At 42.4% G+C, this 19411-nt stretch overlaps 1 protein-coding gene across 3 annotated transcripts in view; it reads left to right on the top strand.

Annotated features, from left to right (window-relative positions):
• LOC119209352 (interleukin-1 receptor accessory protein-like 1) overlaps nucleotides 1-19411 on the top strand; it is a 214298-nt gene that overhangs the window by 21782 nt on the left and 173105 nt on the right. For 2 of the 3 annotated variants that reach the window (XM_037458641.2, XM_037458622.2), the window contains exon 1: nucleotides 16884-17439. The exons of the other annotated variant lie outside the window; for it this stretch is intronic. The gene's annotated coding sequence lies outside the window, so the exon portion shown is untranslated. Of the gene's footprint in view, nucleotides 1-16883; nucleotides 17440-19411 lie in introns of those variants that run through there. 3 annotated transcript variants of the gene reach the window in all.

Here is a 19411-nt window from a genome sequence, read left to right as displayed (position 1 = left end):
CTGATGACATTTCGGTGACCTCATCATCTTTTGCTATTGGCTCTTGTGAGTGTGAGGCTCCACTTCATTCAAGCTTCAGCCTCACATGCTGTCAAATCTGGTTGAGTACCATTTCCGTCTCCTCTTCTGCAGGTGTGTTTTAAGCATCGGGGGGAAAAAAACGGATTTTTTTCTTGCAGCTGCATCTCCTTTATAATGATCTTTGCCCCTGAATTAAAGGGCAGGCAGATCAGTGGCAAACAGGAAATATCCTTTGATGCAGCTGATGCAGTTTGTCAAAGGCACAGTTCCCAGGTGCTTCTTTAGATAACAAATCTGAAATCTTGAGATTGGAGCTAAGCATGAAACATGGCTGGAGGGTGTGTTCAGCATGTTTACAGAGTGGCTCATGTGTGACTGGCTCGGTGTTGAGATCTGTGATATCTAATGGCTTTGTTTGATGTGCTGTAAATGTGAGTTTTAGCAGGTTCTTCCTTGCCTGAAAGCTACACTAGAAGGAATATGTTAAAATGAGGATCCCACAAATGCCCCTCTAGACATTTTTTGGGACATTATTTTTAAGTTGTCATATCTATCCAGAGTGTAAGTTATCACAACATAGAATTTCTATTGAATTTTTGGAAAAATGAAAAACCTTACAAACTGCAAGAAGAAAGCCAGAAGGAAGTTGAAGCTGGCTAAGAGGAAGTTCTTTGACGCAGTCAGTGCCCATCTGAAAGCTGCAGGCGGGAGCAGTTTTAAAATGCAGGCTCTGGGTTATACCGGTGCCATTTGCCTCTGGCTCTATCAATGCTGGCATCTGACACTGGCAGCAGGGCTGGAGCTCAGCCCTCCATTGAAGAAGAGAGGAGCGGGTCACGCATTCCCACTTTGCCCCTCGCACACCTCAAACAAAGATAATTGTCTGAATGATAACTGGATGGAGGGAATGAAAAGTAAATCTGCCCTTGACTGAGGCTACTGTGACGACGTAGAAAAAAACTTAAAATGGATGCCCCGGGACATATTGTATTTTGTACACATTTTTCGTTTTCAGCTTGTCGCCAAAGATTGACAGAGAAATGAATCAGGTCAGAAAATAGAGAAGTTAAGCTTTCCCATCCATCATTCCATAAAGGGATGAAATTCAATTGGGCACTTTGATGGCGTCACGTAACTCATTGAAATGTGACTTGTGGACATAAAAGGACTGAATGAAGAAAAAAAAAAGACTGCGTTCTACAAAAGGACAATATGCTCTGACATTTTGTAGTCATTATCAAAACACTTCACCTATTGCTCCTTTCTGGCAGTATTCCACCATCTAAATTCCAGTAATTTTCTTCTTTTTGTTTGCATCCCTAGTGAAATACAGCATGGCCATCAGGCAACAGGCTAGCTCTCTTGAGAACAAGGCAGGTGCATCGTTTGTGCAGCAGTGCCTAAGAACAACTTCCACCGTGACTGGCATCGTAGGGTCAGCTCTTGGGGTGACTTGAGGGAAGGCAATGAGCAGTCACTCGAACAGACTTGCTCACATTCTGGAGGAATGTACCTGAACTCTTTTCTGCTGGAAGTACTTGACATTGGTCAGTTTTTTTCGGTCTGACTTCGGTCTTTCACATCGGCTTTCATTTGGAGAATGTCCCCTCTAGAAAAATGATTGAACGTTTCAGCTTGTGGTTGTGTAAAGGCAGGACTAGAGGTAACTTTGAGAATCACAAAACCTTACACAAGAGGTCAAGGCAGGTGATTACCGCTAGAAAGGGCGGCTTTGATTTAGTCCTTCTTTTAACCACAGAGATTGTGACCTTAACCAAGTCTCAATAGCAATTGATAGCCTAAGCTTGATCAAACCTTAAAAAATAGAGCTTTTATATCAGAAACTGTTATATGAACACATGCCTGTATGCATATGCACTTGTTAAGCTTGTGGACCTTTTATTATAGTTTTTGAAGTATTTTGGGTTGTGGGCATTGCTACAACTCCAAAAATGATCTGTCATCCAGAATGTTTCCACATATTATAGTTATAGTATACTATGAAGTTGTTACACTGTTTAATATTTTCATTTTTTTGTAGTGTGCCAACTGGGTGTTAGCGCCAGCGTAAACAGGTGAGGTCATATTTCTTAGCAACAACCCAGATATTGCCACTTGTCAGATACCGGGGGCTGCTTTTGATAAAAGCATGTAATAGATATATTTCATCCCACGTGCCCCCCCCCCCCCCTCCTTCCTCCCCCACACACACCCTTTCATGGTTTATTTTCTTTCATCCGATGTGATCTATGTGATTTCCGACCCACTCGTACCCCCCCCCCCCCCCCCCGCCCCCCACCAACCCCACCAGCTATTTCACTTTACACTATCATTTAGAATTCCTTGCCTGATAGGCTATCAGCAGGACCGCTTCGCTTTGGAGTGAATTATTGATCAGATATTTTCCTCTGCCTGGCACATTAGGTCTGACTTGCACATGTGCTTTTAATAAGCTGCTCATACAGAACATGGAGCTGTTATTCAAATTGAACTGAATTTTATTTTTAATAAGCAGAATTTAATCAAATCTATTAGGACCGTGGTTTCAAACAGCAGGCTTCCAGCCGTTTCAGCCCAGTCCACATTAAAGTGTCCATCTGCAAGATCACTGCTGTAATGTTTCTTTATCTTTCATAGCCAAGCTATGCTCCTCTTTAGTAGGAGGAATTATGGAGCTTGTCACTATGAATTTGCTCCAGGTGCCCTCCTGATTGTGTGGTACTTAATCATGCTTTGTTTTTTTATCTGATCAAAATCAGAAACATTCAGTTACTAAATACCTGAACTTTCTGAGCCTCCGTGACCTCATCCAGACTGTTGGTAGCAGTCCTGAAACCCCCCCTAGTCTGTGCAGTCCAAGGACGCCCAAAGATCTTCCAGAGCCTCAGTGGTCCACTTCTTAAATTCCTTCAACACAGGTTTGCAGAGCTTTCATTTCTGCCTGTATGTAGGTATCAGATAGACCATGACGTGAAGATTACATACACTGACTTTTAACCCAATAAAAAAGCCTGGAATATCTCTTTAGACAGTAATATTTATGCTGATCACGGGATATTGGATCTTTTAAATAAATCAAATGGTAAACATGGTGGTAGACCACTTTACTCTTGGTTCTTGGCCTTGATACGCATTATGCACATGACACCCAGTGCTCCTCTTGTGCCCTTCTCTCTGCAGAGCAATCAATGATTAACAATATAAACAATATTTCTAATTTTCCAGATAGATCTTACTAAAAAATCAAACAAAGAGGCACTGAATCAGAGTGTAAACCCTGCATCTTCCATTTTGGTTTGGAGAGGCAAGGAAAAAGAACTGCACCTGTGTTCTACCACTTTCATCATTTTCAAACAGTCCTCTTTGAGTCTTAATTCCAGGAAAGGCCCTTCAACTACTCTCCTATATATCATGTGGCTCAAAGACCCACCATGCTGGCAACTACGTCATTCCAGACTGGTGCTAGTGTCCCCTTCCTTGCTTTAGATCCCCCAAAAGCTATACGTTCGCCTTCTGCTCGCTCAGTAAATGAGCAGAAAAAGAGCGCCACCCGCTGAGATCCATGCGCGCTTTGGAAACGACAACTGGACGACTTAAATGAAATTCAGTAAATTACCTCAGTACGAGTATTGACCAAATTATCATTAGAGTGGTTCCTTGTAGAACGTTCTCCACTTTCATTGGAGATTATCATGATTAATTCTCATTCTCCTCATATTCTGCATAAAAGCCCCTTACAGCATCACCGTAACCAGTTGAGAGGTAAACTAATGTGTCTGCGTCAGACGGCAGATGACACGCACTCAGAATTGAATGAACGAAGATGAAAAATATTGCTCCTCTTCAAAATGAAGTGATGCTCCCAATAAACAACGTAATTGCTTGTAGTGCTGTGCGTTTATGTATTAGATTGTGTTATACTGTATGTTATGCATGACATGGATATGGCCGTGCAGGGATGAATTAAGTTTATTGGCTTATATTGAAAATCTAATTGAGTTCCCTTAAAATAGGCTTGAAGAAGTTTCCAATACTTAATCATTAGAAATCCATCCCCCTGTGAACCCGCGTGGCTGCTGGTGCTTTTTAAGGCATCTTTGCGATCTGCTAATCGGGGGCCGTACCTGTGCTGAGTTGGGCGTTTTGTCAATAAAATGACAACAACAAAAGCTTCAGAAAGCTTTTGCCGAGGTTCTGGTACGATGAAAGGAAAAGGTTGCACCGAATGCGGAATAATTTGTATTTGATCCATTTTCTCTGAAGTTAACTTACATTTAAGATCTTATTTTGAAAAAAAAACATTCATTACAAGCTGTATTAATAGCTTAAAAGTGTCTTGCTTGCAGGAATTTGATAAGGTTATTTTCTACTCATCGCATTACCAAACTGTCAACACACAAGACTTATTCGGTCCTTTTCATTCTGTGACCCTCCGCCCGTGCTGCATTCACGTGTGTATCCGGTGCCAACAAATCAAGGCTCCTCTGTATTTTGCACCCACAATTGGGTGTGAGGTCTTTTCTGCTTGTTCCACGAGTGTATATATATATATATATACAGTATATGCTGCAATTACTGTAATACATGCACTCTCTTCTCCCACTTCTCACTTCTCCCAGAGTATTGTATTTTCCGGTCTCCCTGGAAACAAAGTGCTCACGTGAAGCATTTTGTTTCGTGTCGGCACAATCGGGATGCACGAACATATTAACCTGTCATTTAAAAGAAAGGTCCTCCTTTACAATTCCAATTTTAGCGATGCAAGATGTCGAGCCAACTGAAATGTTTTTCAAAGGTTAAAAACAGCTGCTGAAGGAACAAGTGTTTATTTGCAGCACTACATTTCTTTTTACCATTAGCATAAAATTGGGTGCTGTGTCTCCAGCCGCTGCTTATCGGCTACAGTGAAGCAGAACACAATGTTAAAGGCCGTGCAACTAGACGATGATGGCTGACTCCTTTTGTTTACAGAGGAAATAGATTTGTTTTTTCTTTGTTGGTTAACTGTAGTGGCTTAATGACAGAGAAGCTCCAGGAAATAAGTGTCAGCAGTGCCAATAAAATGTCATGGGGACATAAAAATAACTTCATTTGTGGATTATTATTTTTTTTGCCTTGAAAATGTATTTCTGCCCATTAGGTCTAAGACAATTGGAATCATAACCAATTTATTTTAGGAAATTAAAGTTACACAGAAATATTGGGGCAGTATGCCTATAAAGTATGACCTTATTTGGGCAATCTTACCCCTCTACATAATTTTACAATGCAAGTATAAGTGTCAAAGTAGTACTTTTTTGTATGATTACATTTTTTTTTGTTTTTTTTGTTGACATTGTCGGTTCCTGTTGGCTTGCCCACTCCCTTTACCCCTCATTCCAATTGAGGTATTACAGATAGAAGGGACAAGAATTCAAGGGTCCTTCGCTGCCTTAACGCCAACACCCCTGATCCCCCGGTGCTGTTGTGGTTCAAAGGAAAGGTGACATCAGAGGGTGCAGTGGAAGCCGGAGGGTCTGATGCAGCTGTACCCTCTTCTCTGCTGATAGCTGCACCCCATGACTGTCAACATATCAGCGGTTACCAGAGAAACCGTTCTAAAAATAATGAGGAACTTCTGCACTGCACAATTGCAAGCCGGAACGTTTAGCCAAGTCTCGAGTATTGTTGCGTTTGAACTGCCGAGTGGAATCTGTGCAAAGGAGCAAAACTGCTGTGTGACGATGTAGCTCGTTAAGTCAGGAGCAAAACTCTGCAGAGACATCCATTTAAATATTTCATCCTAGTTTGTGCATAAAGTGCCACAGTCAGTGGATGTTCATGCGGCGCAGTGTCTTTCAACGGAATATATGTCCTGATCAAGAACAGATAAAACGTGTCCTTCCTCTCCCTGATCTGGTATGAGAGAGCGTTCAAATCAGATATGCATCCAAACTAAAAGGCCTGACATGACCGCAGCCCCAGAGCTTCTCGTGTTATCGGCTTTTTCTTTTTTTGAGTCGATAATTACAGTCGAGTGACAAAAAGAAGCGGCGGCCTCCATCAATAATACATAGCGTGGGAGTATAATTATGACCAACTCTGCAAGACTTTTAACAAACTTTTGTGTTTTTGCAGACATGGCCATTGTCCTCGGGCTTGCGTAACCGCGGGAGATACGATGTTCGCATGGATGAATTAACGTTGTATTCACAAATGTATGTCTCATTTGTTGTAAAAGGACAACAGTTGTTTATTCATCACCCTTGTACCACTTAAAATCAAAATGATTCCAAAAAGCTTTTTTTTTTCATCGTCACGAGCTTAAACATTTATTTATGTATTCATTTATTTTGCAGGTACAATGCACACTAATCAACAGGTGTACTGTAAGTGAGCCATAGTTGTGAGCCAGAGAGGCTAATTTTCATCTGCTCTCCCCAGCCAGATGTTTTTAAGACACCGAAAATAAAAAAAGAAAGCTTGTTTTTCTCACATTGTTCCATCTTCCCCTCAGTCTGACAATTGTCTTTTTTGAAAATACCAACAAACGCTTGTGGAAATAGAAATTCATTCCCCTTTTCCTTCATTTTCAGTAAAATAATTATGCCTTTTAATATCAAATATTGTATAGGAATGGGTATGTGGTATGCTTTTAAACTCAACAATTTGTTTTTGCAATAAATGCTTTGTAGTCCAAAGATCAAGATATGCCGAGGATAAGAAGCCTTTCCTCTCGTAATACCAAAGGTGGATGTAGCTCATCTTTGATGTATTGCTACAAACCTCTGAGAGGAAAAGGCAAGGGGGCGACAGGTTAGATTTACAAACTGCAGACAAAAGGCCAGTACCCTAAGACCTCCATGTTAAAATGCCCATGTTCACAGCAAAAATGTACATGTTTACAGCCAAGTCTTTGTTGATGATTTCTCCTTGCTGGTATTTAGTACAGAACCCAACCGTTTTTTATTAATATTTTAGCTCTAAATTAGATACAATCAGGGGTATAGCTGCTTTGAATGATAACACATAACAGGGACCAGCAGCAATGTATACTTAAATGACAGCACTTATCTTGCACTCAACTTCGGTTTTAACATGAATCATGTGCTGCGGAACTGTCCAATATGAGTTATTCTCAGGGAGACTTTAAAACTCTTTGCCTGTAAAATAAATTGAAGCAAAAAGGCTTGTTTTTCATAGAAAACTCTTTGCGGCACCAAACAGAAAAAGCCCCGAACGTCTGAGTCCTTAACTTCAGAGTGTTTTATCCCTTCAAACTTTATTGCTTTGCAGAATTTCTAATTGGTGCTTATCCATTTTGGGTGAGGAAACTGAGCAATCCATCATGTGCCGGTTTTCTTTTGGACTTGCTATTTGCACCTGCTACTGCACACAGACAATATTAAGGAGCAGAGAGAAACAGCATGCACCGAAGTCGAGACCCAATCCCACACGCGGGGGCTAAATTGTGCCGTTGATTTTCCATAGTAGAGCATTCGTTTGCTCCACTCCCAAGACTCTGTTTCTCACTGGTGTCCCGGGGTCTGACACAGCTCTTTTCTAATGAAAATCACCGCACAGTGAGCGGGACGAGTGGCAATTGGTTTGACGGGATTAGGCAGAAGCGCAGGGTGGGTATTTCGGAACCAGGCACCTGCAACACAGTCCCCTTGGGACCAACAATGGACGACGCAATTTCCCCGAGGGACAGGGCGACCCAATGTTTTGCAGCATATATGCTCATTAAACGAGGCACATTCTTTTTGGTTCGGGGAATCTGCTGAGCTGGAGTGTTGTATAACCCGTGTGCTGCCACTCTAGTGGACTCTGCAGACAGGTGCGTAGTCAGGCTCGGAGACAGGCCTTGTTGCTGACCACACGGTGCACCTGTGCTTTAACTTTTTTCATAACCCATTTCCCTCCCCCCTCCCCCACCCACTTGCAGGAAGTTTAGAGATGGTAATTGGTTGTAGTCAAAAAACAGGAACATGATGACCCAAATCTCTCCAGCATTGCTCCAATGCCTCTTTTGGATGTTTTTCATCCAATTCCAAGACACAGTCGCACTGATACTAGTTATTCTGTTTTCAGTCCCAATTATTTTGTCAAAAGGATTTTCAAAGTGAGGAGAAGCCTCTCTTTTATCATCTGTTAGTGTTATATCATTGCGCACTGTATCTCTGCTTGGCTCAGGAAAAGCTCAGCCTTCCACCTCCATCCTAGGGGACGAGCGCGCGGGGAGTCAAGAGTTGACACCGGGAAAAGGGAGAGATGTCTGCAGGGAAGCGGGGAGACGCAGCAATGTGACTCTGTGCCAAATGTTTACAGGCGAGCTGACACAGTTAGAAGATGGGGAAAAAAAGGGCTAAAAAACGAGGCTGTCTCTCTGCGTTCTCTTGGAGGAGCGAGCAATAGGCAATCTAGGTCATCGCCACTGATGCATTGCAAAGCGAACTTCAAACAAACCTGGCCTTTAGCGCGATGGCTCTCCAAAGCTGTGTTACATATACCGTTGGAGACCCATCGCCGTTTTCTGGCAAGAGCTGCCGTGAGGGGACGGACACATTCGTTCTCAAAGTGGAGAACGGATGCGAGGGCCGCACACTCTGTCCATCTGTCTTCATGTGCAACCGTAGCTAACCAGGTGCATACAAAGAAATCGTGCTTTTAGATACGTCTTTTGAAACAATTAGTTGGCCCTGTAGTTAGACCACATGCTAGGCCTCTATTACTCATCTGCCCTTTACTCGGAATTGCCTCAGGGAAGTCTTTACCCGTAATCATGGCCTTGGGAATTGTGGTAGAAAGCTTTGTTCTGCTATGAAGGCTCTGTCTGTCTAAAGGCAGCTGGTTGAAACAATGATGTTGTGTTGAAAATAATTCCTTTTGAAGGTGTTAATTAAACCATTTCTCTGTGAATCCCTTTAGCTATATGTATTTTTTTTTATACCGATGACCTAATGATTTAGTAAGATGTAGAAAAAACAACTCATGTCATTCCTGTGATTCACTGTTTTCCATCAAATCCCAACAATTTAATCTGAAGCGTTTTCACCAGTTGTTGTGTAACTTTTCCAGGCTCTCTCCGTATAGATGTATTCTGTTTTAGCTGAAATATTGTAACCAACATAAAAGCCCCCATTAGAAATGAATGAGTTAGAAATCCAATTGAACCCCATTGAGACCCCATAAAAGAAAGAACAAAAACACAGCCATGTAGTTCAGGGGAGAGAGTGTTTTGTACTCAACCTTGCAGAATAATTTCAGAATAATGTTCCATCATGTGCTACATTGCGTGCGCTATAATTAATGGCGAAGAGGCTGTGGGTTTATTCTTTGCTGAGTATAGGACAGCTGTGTAACTAAGTGCTAAATAAATGCTCTCTCCTCCTCTTATCTAACACACAGGCTAAGTGCTGAAGTAGATGGGTAAGTGCCAAAAGATGCAGTTGCTTATTGCTGCCACCTAGCCGCTCCAAAAGCAGGCGTCACGTGTCAATACCTGATGCCACATTGATGATTCCCACCATATTTGTTTTCTCCATATTCTTCTCCTCTGTCTCTCGTTTGTCTCTTTGTTAGACCAGGGAGTTTTAGTGGTGACATGGATCAATTTAGACGTCATTAGTAAATCAAAGACAATTAGAGCCAAATAGACAACTTAATTTAGGACTTAGCTCACAATCCTATGAAGTCCATTTTCAGACCCTCTGAGAAGGCTGACTACTCTCTGCTTAGACCAAATCCAGATAGCCATCTATATAATGAGTCACTAAGTTACCACTACCCATATCGGATGCACAATGTTTACAGTATGATAAGGACTTTAGCTGTGAAAGCAAACAGTGGAGCAGGATTCTCTAATTTTATGGATACCGCACCACCAACCTCCGTCTCTGACGGTCTTAGCAGGTGATCGATGTGCCGCATAATATCTTAAATTGGATAATCCTATACTTAGCCCACATGGGTGAAATCATTGCCATTCCTGTGAGCAGCAAGCAATGCGGTAAGATCAAGCTCCCCTGCCAGCGGTGTGGGAGGCATTATGCGTTTTAGGAAACTGCTGTTATATTAGTTACATGGGATGCCCCCATTATTCTACTCCTGTACCAGTCAGGCTTTTATGTTTATTTCTGGGAACGCAGCCCAAAATGTACTTGAATCCGTATTTTGTACTCTACTAGCAGTTCAGTTTTTAGGAATACTTGTTGTTTCATCTTGAGGTGGACATTTCAAATACGGTGATCAAGCACATCTGGACCGCCTGGGTCTATTGCCATTAATTAAGCCAAGTCTGTTGTCCATGTGAAGGCCAAGAGTCATTCATATACCAAAGTGCAAGGACCTGGATAACCTTGTTACCATTACAAAGCCAAACACAGCTCACCGGGAATAACTTATTATTCATATCACTTGAATCATACCCCCAAAGCATCATTTTAGGGAAACACGTAGCATGTTGTGGATAATTCAGAGCCGGCGCGTGCACATTCAGTGAAATACACGGATGCCAGAGCATGTCGGCTTTGAAGCAGTGATACCTAATGTGTCCTTCATCCAAGTCCATTCAGCCTTATTCACTCGTCCATTGCTGAAAGCAATTCTGCTTGTTTTCAATCATTCTAGAAACTGTCACTATGTTTCCATTCTGCAGTGTTGTTTCTGCGCAGCCATCAAGATGTCACATGTTCTGCAGGGCAATACTGACAGATGAGCCCCAACTGGGATGTACAGTAGAAGAAATGTCTCTGTCTGTAACCCCCCCCAAAATAAAATGGGCTGTGGAAATGGAAAGATTATAAACAATAGTTTTCTAATAAATTAAGATTTTGAGAAACTGGGAGGTATTTCTGTTTGTTATACTATATTACCATTTATGATAATATATGATCCATCTATTGATCATTCAATGGTTAATATACAGTATATATATTTGTGTGGGTAGAAAAAGTTTTGGAGGCCATAAAACAGAAGAAATCCGATTCTGAAAGTAAATGTACAAAAAGGAAAATTTGCTTTAGCTAAGCTTTTGCTTTCAATTTACAATCCGACTTATATTCACAATACTACATAAATGAGCTGTATCAGGTTTATTGTTAATAAGCAATAGTGTTGCATTGTGATGCATGAAGAGCCTTTCTTTGTTAGACTAAGTGACTAGTGACTATACAGAGTTTGGATTTTTCGTTTATGCCTTCCCGCCCACCCAAATGCTTAGTTTGTCTACCTCAGGCTACAAGAGTAGTATTATGTTATTGATAATGTTCTGTATCTCCCACCAATTGTGTAAATATTTCAAATCTGGCGGACAGAAAGGTCTAGTCCATTAGCACACTGCTCCCTGTTAAGTCTCACCATTGAGGTTAGCCGGTCCATCGCGCTCCTTCCAGTCTTTACCCCAAGTAAATTTACTACAAAGCTTGTACCTTTCTGCACAAAGTAACAACTGTCGAGAGCTTTAAACCTTGGCAGTCAAATAAAGTGCTTCCGTTATTGCCTTGCTAAGCACGGCAGCTTTGTCTCAAACACACACACACAGACCTTTAATGGGGCTTTGCAGAGACCAGGGTGAAGGTGGGTGGGATACGTGCAGTGTTTAGGGGCCCAGCGGCGGGTCACCCAATGCTGCAGTGGGTCTTCTTCTTTTTGGGCCGGAATGAAAAATAAACTCGGCTTTCATTGTCTAATTAGTTTCATATGGTTCATGCGACCCAATTAAGAACAAAGAGTATGCCGTGGAGTTAGGGGAATGGCTTTGATTTTTTTGGAGCTAAACCCCAATGGATTACTGTGTTTGTAGCACGATCCAAGCATGAAAAGTCATACCTGTAAAAGGGAGGAGGAAGAGCTGAATATAATTTCTTGTTATGTCACTGTTCATGGTAGACTCCTATCAACAAATGTATTGCCTTATACCTGGATGATATATATTCTGTATTTGTTTTGGATTATTTTGTCCCTCTTTCCTAGCCTCAGCTTGTTTTGGAGTGGACCGATATATCTGCGGATTCAGGTTTTCAACGTGGTTGTTGGAAAAGGACAACAGTTGTTTATTTTAGTCATCACCCTGGTACCACTTACTGTAGAATCAAAATGATTCCAAAAAGCAGCACAAGTCAGGGTGATTTTACCCCAAATGTCCTCCTTTTATTGACCGCATTGTAGGTGATTATCGGAAAACTTGTTAGTAGTCACTGAGAGGCTCAGTAGGGGAGATTAACCTGTAGATGAGCTTCATGCAAGGAGTCCAGAAACCAGTAGCTGTGTTTGTTGTTTATTGTTGAAGCCCATAAACCATGCTGGGTAAGCACACATTCACATCTGCTCCAGACACTTGTCTCAAAGATTATAGCCCCCGAGAGCCAAAGATAGCTCTGATAGGACAATCCGAATATGTCTACTGGAATTTAACGTATTTTGAGGGGAGTTTGAGCAGGCAACAACTAAACTTTGGACACACATTTCTCCTATTGGTTTGAGAGCTGCAACAATGAATCGATAAAATGTAATTATTGAAAGAGTTGGAAACTAATTTCATCATTGATTGGTTGTGACGTGTGATTATTACGCCCCTCAGTAAGTTGCAGAGATGTTTAAGTAGAGCATTGAGTGTGTGCACCTGTGAGTGTAGAGCAGGACCTCACAGAGCGGTTTCATGTCAGACAATATTTTGAAGACCGGTCTTTGTGGCGGATAAACACGACAAAAAAAACGGCGGACGGAAAAGTCGCTGAGCATGGCAAAAAAAACACTTGGATGACGCCTGAGGGCTAAGCACATGTGATGGAAAAGTCAAATGGAAAAATACAGGGGTATTTTGCGGCCCGGTACCAAGTGGCCCGCAGACTGGTACCGGTGGTCGGGACCACCGGTGTAGAGAACAAGTTCAGTTCAAATTCTGTTTCTTTTTCATTCTTTTTTATCAATTATTTATTGTTCTGACAGCTCAGGTCCCTTTAAAATCTTTTTTTGTGCACTTTATTTAAAAAGCCATTTATTTGGCAGATGTAAAGCATACATGTGGATGTTTTATTGTGTTAGTCCATCTTTTTTTGAATATATTATGTTAAGCTGTTTTTACACATTGCTGAGGATTGTTGCACTGTGACTATGCACTCAGTTATGTGTTTGAATAAAGGGTTGGAAATTAATGCTTTTTTAAAATCCAATTCATTGATTAATTGAAAAAAGAATTGGCAGATTAATTAATTAATAAAATAATCTTTAATTGCCGGCCTAATTGATACCAAACACCATGTGAAGTAAAAGACAAGAAAAGGGGTGTACCAGGTGGCACCAACAATACGTGGCTCCCACACAGAGTAAATGATGACTCCCTAAGCAGAATTTGTAGTTTGACCTGTCATTTGTAGACCAGGAGGGCTGTAACCACACATACTGTTGCCAGCTATTCATTTTAGGAAAGTAGGTATACAGTTAAGTGGCTTTTGCTTGAGGCTCGAAAGAAAGCGGTTATCGAAGACAGAAAATATCCAGGTGGGGTTGTGCTGTAGAAGACTGAAGTGTGTTTTTGCCACTACTGTTTAGATGTTTGCTACCAAGGCCCATCATAACAGAGGCAAACCAAATCATTCAGTTTGTGACAGTGAGAGAGCTCCACAAAAGCCTCGGCAAAACTAACAAATGCCTCCCCCCCTGGTCAAAGGAACCATGCCACATGAAATGAATAGACTCCCACAGCTGACATTTCATGGTGATTTCCACTATCAGAAAAACCAATGTCCACCGTGCACAAACTGTCTGTTGTGCCTTTGTTTGGCACAGCAGGGGTTTATTGTGGCCCGATGTGTTGCGCTCTCTAGCATGCTGAAGGAGACATGACATAGGGACAGAATATGCTCACCACTTGGTGACTCAACAATACTTCAGACTGAGCTGGGTGCAGCAGACTGCAAGGAAGCCACACCGCTCTCCCATCCAAGAACTCCCTGTTGACTGAAACATTTGCTTTGTGGTTACATTATCGCACTGTGTTCTCAAAATAAAAGCTCTTTGAGCAATAATCATTGTCTAAAACATTTTAGAGATAAAATCCTGCTCCTGAGGTCAGAAATAATTTACTTAAAGTTTTTTTTTTTCATGCAACGTTGTTTGTTTACTCGACAAATCTGACAATGAAGTGTGCATGCACAAGTTTAACTCATCCACTGTATAAGGTGCATTTGGCTCCTGGGCCGGGCCATTATTCAATTATAGGCACACATTGAAAAGGGCATTATTAGTTTAATAGACATGGTTTTTGTGATTCCCTATAATAACTAAGCTGTTTTCTGCTCGATGCCGTCGGTACTCTGTGTTGGGTTAGGCAGTAATTGGAGGAGGGCTTTGAGGCTTCCTCCAGTGACCTCATTACCCCAATTAAGAGAGCAGCCTTTTCCGAAAACAGTCCTTCTCACAAAGTGATGTTTGGTTATCACTCCTGGTCCAAACAAGGTTGAAACGCGCAGCTGAGGAAGCAGGGCACGGACATATGGTGGCGCCTTCAGCGGGTTCTTTGGGTGTTTTCTAAATCAAATCTTTTAGATCCCAAATTGTAAGTCTACCACTGCTTTCGTGGAAATCAGTAATCTGCAGAATGATGTATTTCTGCAATGTTAAGCTGTTTGTAGAAACACTCAATGTTTACTTCCCGGTACATTGTACTCTACCTTTACAAATAATACTAATACAAATAGTTTTGTGTGTCTCAAACCTTTGTGTATCATCAGTCCACTACCGAGGGGACTACGTAGAGCTTCTACATAGAGGGGAATGAAGATCATAGAGTCTGTTTTTCTTGGTGTGTTTTTCATTCATAGAACCTTACTTATCAATATTTATCAACTTATAATATTTATCAACTTATACTTATCAATATTTCAGCAGTATTTCCAATAATTGTTTGGGGCATGCTGTGCACCGTTGCACCAATACTACTTTATTCCCGTTTATTCACACGTGATCAGAGTTAACCTCAAAGGCCCAGCGTGTGTGTCGTGAGTCATCAAACAAGATGCGTTGCAAACCCTTCTTCTCATCTCATCATCTTTCCATTACTCCAGGGAGAGCACCATCTCACACCATAACAAATTAAGTAAGTACTGGCAGAAATGTTCCCCTTTTAAGATATTCTGCTTCAAATTTGACTGAGATTCCGTGCATTTTTTGTTGTTGCGGATGTTGCTGTACTGTTTTCTCCAAAGATTTTGCAAGTAAACGTTGCTGCTGCTTCCTCTCCGCACTGGCAATACTAACTTTACTTCAAATGGATGGCTCGCGTAAATCGAGGTTCTGCGACAGTTTATGAGTTTCACCTTCATGTAGTTAATCAATTTGTCAGAAGACATGACATGTTTTCCACACAGTACATCAGCAGATGTGTCACTTTTAATTGGAACAGTCTGAAACTTCATGTCGTGGTTGCCAAGTGGAAATATATGCCTAAATTGTCAGCTTCTGAGAGGGTTAGAAAACAGCCTCAGCAACGATGTGTTTTTGAGTTTATAAATTGGATTTTGAGAGTGATTCATAAATCCATTAACCCACAGTGGAGCATAACTGAACAAATCCCCAATGTGTACCACAGAGGAGATACTGAATTTTCACACCATGGCACGTACGAGATATCTTAAATTTGTCTGGATTTTTGGATGTTGCATCATGCCAGTGTATCTATTTGAAAGCTGCGCTGCGGCTCTTCCAGGCTGTCGCGCAGGTCCTCAAACCGGCAGAGAGAAATTCTGCAAACAACCAGCCCCCTCACCACCGCCACCCCTCGGAGTCGCACACTGACCGCTTGATGGAGTAGAGGCCCGTTTGCGGAGGACAAGCCCAGAAAGGAGGGAGCGAATCAAGGCCGTGTTTGTCCCCCTCTTTGCTCATTAAGGAACCTCTATTCACGGCAGAGTCTGTGTATGACAAAGAGAGCTCACAAGTGCCCATTTTGAGTCCGAGGAGGGCAGGTTTTTCCCCTCCTCCTCAAAGCCCTCCCCTCATCGACATTCGCCTCACAGGAACACTGTGCCAAAGGCCAAAGTCCTGACAGTGGGGGGGAAGTCAAACTAGTCGTAACCCGCCTTCTAGTCCTTAATCTGTGTCACACCTCTCTAGCCAAGGAAGAGAGGTGGCTTCACTGCACACTTGTCATTTTTTAATAGTTTTGGATGCCGTATGATCTCCAGAAAAGTCTGTTATCCTCGTAGATTTTATTTGAAAAAAAAATTATATTGCCACACATCGAACACATTTTATGCAAATAGAAGATATTTAGACCAAAGCACATTTCTTAAAATCTGAATTTCCAAAAGCCAACTTTTCCATTACTTCCATTAGGAGGCAGTGCGCGTTCCCTCAAACTTGTGCTGCACTGCATCGCCTTGCCTGTCAGTGCACTCTATTTTGCACGCTTATCTTCCATATCAAGTCACACCAATTCCGACGTTGCAACTATTTGTTAACTGGCCGGAACTGGCCAACGAGTGAGGATGATTTTCCCGCGTGGGTGTTTTGTGCCTAAAGTAGAGGATGAGGACTTCGGAGGCACGCGGGTTGGATGGAGCACATTGGTACCACAGTCAAGTCAGAGATATTGAGGAGGAAAAAATGGACTCAGTTGGATTTTTCAAAATAAGAGCTGCCCAGAGGTGGAAAAAAATGTCGAGAGTTGCTCCAATGACCAAAAAGGAAATAGCAAATAGTCCAAAAACGGTAGCTCGGATTATAATAGATTGGGTGAAAAATACACCACGGCAGGTAATAATGTGTCTCTGAATGCAAACTCATTGATTTAATGACAAAATGGTGTGCTTTCATTTTGATGAAGATCCCCTCGTGTCCTGTGCTGTCTTGGTCCATTTCCGCTGACTTGATGTATCCTGTGTTGGCACAGCGGCACTGAGAGGGAGAGAGAGAGAGAGGAGCGAGAGAGAGAGAGAATCCGATGAGCCTTTTTCTGCACATCACTTTGTAAATTTGCGCTCGTGTCGTCCTGCTTGAAGCGGTGCTCACCTGCCAGACTGTGTGGCTGCCGGCGGCGCAGCAGCAGATTTTAATAGGATAATCCGACTAATTGGCTCCTCTGATAGAGCCCCTCATTGATTTTTCTCGACCATTTCCCTCATCACTGTCATGCTTTTCTCCGTTTTCTCCTGTCCCGCTGTTTCAAAGTGACCGGCTGCAGGTGTCTCTCTGCTCCGATTTGCGCCAGCCGATGCTGGCAATATGTAATTTTGGGATAGACGCTGCGTTTTTTCTTTGGAGAAGTGGACTATTTCGAAGCAGGGACCCTCTCGTGTTTTTTTAAATTTATTTCTTTATTTTTTAAGCGCTACTGCTTTACTCCTTAGAACAGAACTGATCCTGGTACACCGTAATGGTGGGGGGCGATCACATCTGACAGCAGAGAACCCGCTATCATCCGGAAACTGCTCGTGGGTGAGTTCCATTTATGTTTCCATCGTGCCGTTTCCAAAGTTGATCGGATGCGTGTGCTGCCTGCTGTGGATGTGTTGCAAATAGTTTCAAGGCAGCGATTCCGTAAGGTGACGCTGACTTCATATCGACACCGATTTGCATCACGGACTCATGATCTCCTAATATGCGGCACTTACATGCGCATTTGGAGTGACCGTGTCTCCCCCTTAGTTGCGCATGAATCCGCGTCGCTCTTTTGGTTTTCGCCGCGGACGCAGACTCCTCGACGCAAGTGCCGACGGTTGATGATTGTTGAAGTCTTATTTTATCTTTCATTAAAAACCCAACTGGCCAAAGAAAGCTACCACAGCTGGTCCTTTGTTTTTTTAATCTTCTCTTAATAGTGCAACACAGTGCGTATTTTCATGTGCCTCTCCGGTGCGTCAGCAACGTGCGCGCGTGTGTGTGTGTGTGTGTGTGTGTGTGTGTGTGCGCGCGCGCGCATGTGGGAATATCTAGATCGCGTGCGTGTGTCAGCGGGTGTATACGTGAAAATCTGCCACAGTTCTTATTGCTGGAGGAGTACTCTCTTCGGTATTAGCAGTTACTCTCCTCTCTGCTTCCCTCTCCTGCTTGGATGGACGATGGCCTGTGATTGTCCAGATGGATGTCAGATCTGCACTCTGGAGCGGCTAGTTCAACATATATGGGTTTCAGGAAGTGGCTTTGCTGTAAGGTTTGAGCAGATGCTGGTTTAAAAAGGGGCCAAAAAACCCTTCCTTTTCACTCTTTACCCACTACACGGTTTTATTTTGCCATTTAATCAACGACTGCGGCAAAGATGCTTATTTTCTCCTGTCTTCATCTAATCTATCAGAGACCACACTGTCCTCTAGGGACGAAGCCTACAGGCAGTGCAAGCTTTACATTCAGCCGCATGCCTGTCTCATACCGTCAACAAGACAAGAACCCCCCCACCATTTCCACTGCTCCAGAACCCACTCGCATCACGCTCTGCCCTAAATCTTTCCGCTCTCATTTCTTCTCGACTCGTTCTGCTGTGGGTGCCATGTTCTCGGTTCATGATGTTATTCATGTAACACCTTCATTCACCGCCACCATCTATGGTTGAGCTTTGCCACACGAGCAACCAGCAGCACAGGAATTTATAGGTAAGTGGCAGTGGCCACTTAACGAATGCCCTGCAGCTACATATTGAGCTGAGTCGAGTGCTCTCAAGCAGAAATTGATTTTGAGAGAGATTATGTCATCCAGCATTGGCACTTTTTTAGGCTGGTAAAGTTTACCCAGCGGCATTGAATTCCTCCTCTGCTCTCTGATGGATTAAGTGTAGGTTTAAAGGGCATGCAAATGCACCCATAAAGTCCTTGTTTCATTGGCAAGTTCATTTCAGATATCATTTTGGATCACTTATTGGAGTTTAAAAGCCTTTAGACTCTGACATCACATTTCATTGCTTCACTTTCTGAATAAACCCATTTCACACACAACTAGATCAAAGCCGCAAACAGTTTTCGACCCAGCACAATGAGTTACTTGTAGTTTGTGGTGTCTCATACAATTTATGACAGTCACTAAATGGATCACTTTGTGTTTATCCCCACACTAAGTCTCATTTAATCATCTTTTCATATTTCAAGAGGCAAACCCCCCAAAACACACTAAACAACACGATGACAAGTGTTTTCAAAATGCACTTGACCCGGCCTGTAATGCTCTCTGGAAGACCAAAGGGTCTGAAGACATCACATGTTGTTTTCCACTTCGTTCTTGATTGATACTTTTAATTTTCAAGGAGCTGTCACCAATGCCTATTGGCCCTTGGCTTTGCAATCAAGGTGCGCTCTATTCAAAGGCTTTCAAATGAAAGAGTTCATTCATTTAGTGAGAAATAAGGGTTCTCTGGCTGTGCAATATTGGCTGCGTGAGAGGAGTGATCGGAGCAATTGATGAGGATTCGTGAGGAGGAACT

The sequence above is a fragment of the Pungitius pungitius genome, chromosome 3 (genome assembly GCF_949316345.1).
Source record: "Pungitius pungitius chromosome 3, fPunPun2.1, whole genome shotgun sequence".
In the NCBI taxonomy this organism is placed as follows: Eukaryota; Metazoa; Chordata; class Actinopteri; order Perciformes; family Gasterosteidae; genus Pungitius; species Pungitius pungitius.
Note: the sequence above shows the minus strand (reverse complement) of the source record. Positions and strands in the feature narration are given on the sequence as shown.